Raw genomic sequence first — 2,783 nt, forward strand, 5'->3', positions numbered from 1 at the left:
ACCTTGATCCTCTCCTCTCCTCTCCTGTCTTCCCCATGACCATGTCCTGTCAACTACCCAGAACACTTGACTGGCAGCCCTTTCCAACATTTTCAACATTATTTTCTCACAGCCTCCATTACTCCATCTCTACAGCCTCCAACATGTTAGCCTAAAAATATCCTGAGCATATTCGTTTTCTCTTAGTAACAAAATTATCACATATCTAGTCATTTAACATAACACACTTCCATTATCTCACAGTCTGCATGTTTCAGGGCACAACTTAAGTCTCACCAGGCTGCAATCAAGGCATCATCACTTGGGCTGCATCATCATCTAGACCACATCATCATCTGGAGGCTCAACTAGGGGAGAATCTAAATGCAAGGTCATCTAAATGCAAGGTCATGGCAGAAGTTGCTTCCTCAAAGACACAGAGCAGGACCTCCTCTTCTCACAGCTGTCACCCAGAGGCTGCCTCCAGGCCCAAGGAGTCACCAGTTCCCTGCCACATGCGCCCCCCCACCCACAGGCAATCTGTGTTGGCTTCTTTCAGACCAGCAGCATAATCACTCCCTCTAGTTGGCCTCCCACAGGTCTCCCTTATCATAACCATGACTTCACTTAGACCATTACTATCTCAAGCTGCTTGTATCTTTGTCTTACCTTCACTGACAAATTTCCAAAGGCAGCCATTCCCTCCCATTCAAGAAGTCCTAAGGATCTCCCTTTAGTTCCTCCATCTTCGCAAGTTCCTCTCATCTCAGGGCCTTCTCCCCTGCCCCTTCTCCATGCTGCCCAACCTCTCTCATCACTCTTTCACCTGATTAACTCCATCTTGATCTTAGTTTCAATGGCACTCTCTGATCCCCAAAGTAGGATATCATTATGCAATAAAATAACCTCTTTGTATTTATGGGTTGCAAGCTCTGTGAAAGGAAGAAGAAAATGTCTCTGTCTTATTTGCTCCCTGCTGTGTCCCATGCTTACTTAGTTCTGTGCCTGTGACACAGTAGGCACTCAGTGCATACATATGGTGAATGAATAAATTGCAGGCAATATGGGGAACCTTCCACCATGACTCACTGAGGCTACCACCCCACTAGATCTTCTCTCCCCAGGGTGTCATCAGTATCTTATTAATGGTAAAGTTCAATTGTCTATACCGACCTCCCACCCTCCTTTACTGCTCTGCAGCTCTTAGCACACTGACCCCTTGTGGCTCTCCTCCCCTTGGCTTTGGAGCCCTGAACTCCCCTAGTTCCTTCCCTAGCTGTCCAATTACACCTTTTGTGTTGCCTTCTGTGATTGTTTTCTCTTAGAATTTCTGCTTCACCTGCATCCATATAAATAAAACATCTATACCCTGGCCCTGAGCTTGCTTTCCACCCGACCTGCATTTCTAGCTGGCAGTTGGATCTTTCTCCTTCAAAGACTCACCAGCACCTCAAACTCAAGTTGTCAAAAAGTCTCCTCTCCCTTCCTCCTTAATTCCTCATCTTTCTTGTCCTGTTAATGTCATCAAAGTCACCCAGGTTCAAAACCTCAGAGTCAACTTCAGCTGTTCTCAGTCCCTCCCTGAATTTTCTCCTGCACCCAATCTTTCTCTTATAACTCCCAGACAGCCTCCTACATGACACCCATCTCTAGACCCTAAGGATCACTTACCAGTTATCTTTCTAGAAAACATTTCCCGTTAGCACTTAGTACTCCATAGTGACCATCATTTGCCTAAAAGCAATTCAAACTCCTTATAAGACCTTACATGAAAACCATAACCTAGCTCCCAGGAGCCTTTGTTGTCTTACTTTTGCCCTCACATTTGCTCTTATCTGGTTAACCAGGGGAGTCACTATGTCCACGACTGCTCACCTCTGGGCCTTTGCTCTTGGAGTTATTCCCTGCTTGCAATGTCCTTCTCCTCACCCCTGCCTATAAAAAAAACAAAAACAAAACAACAAATAAAAAGACCTGCTGCCCCTCAAAGGCCAATTCAAATCTAACTTCCTCCATGAAGACTGCAGATCCAGACTCTATTTCCTCTGTGTTCCAGCCACTGCCCTGTGGCTCTCTTAAGAGTACCTAGTACAGTTTTTATAGTAACTCTTTGGGCATGTCTAATCCCTACTACTAGACCATGTGCTTCTTGGAAGTCCTGGTCATCTTCAATTCAGCTGTGTCTCCCATGCTGAGCAGAGTGCCTAGCCCATAACCAACATGCTATAAAATGTTATTTTGAAAGACCAAGGTTGGCCTGACCAAGACCAAGGCCTCCTTCACCTGGGTTCTTGAGAGCTGATCCTGTTCAGTTGGAATGATTCAGAGTTGCCTCTACCAAAGCTCTACCTCCGAAACTACTAACAGGAAATCCACAGAGAGGAAAAGCTGTGGTTAATTGAAAAGCAAGCTCTCAACCAAAACCACCAGCTGCCTTGTTAAAATTAACAAGCAGCAAAGTGAAACATGTGGCTTAGGAGTAAGGTTTCTTATTGTTATTATTACACACACACACACACACACACACGATACAGAGTACAACTTTCCCAGGAGTAAGCCGGCTTTCATGAGTGGCTGGGTGAACAAATGGGAGGTGAGAGCTGAGTTTGGAGCATGGAATCAGTGGATGCTCTTTAAATGGCAAAAGAGTAGAATGAGGTGTTACAGTGTGACCCAGCCATGCCAGACAGTGTCAAAGCCCCAGAATAAAACCAAGCCTCATGGCCAAGCCCACTCAGAGACAATATAGTTAGACAAGTCACATTGTGTCTTCCTCTCTTCTTTCCTTGATATATGTTCAAATC

The sequence above is a fragment of the Meles meles genome, chromosome 8 (assembly GCF_922984935.1).
Source record: "Meles meles chromosome 8, mMelMel3.1 paternal haplotype, whole genome shotgun sequence".
Classification (NCBI taxonomy): Eukaryota; Metazoa; Chordata; class Mammalia; order Carnivora; family Mustelidae; genus Meles; species Meles meles.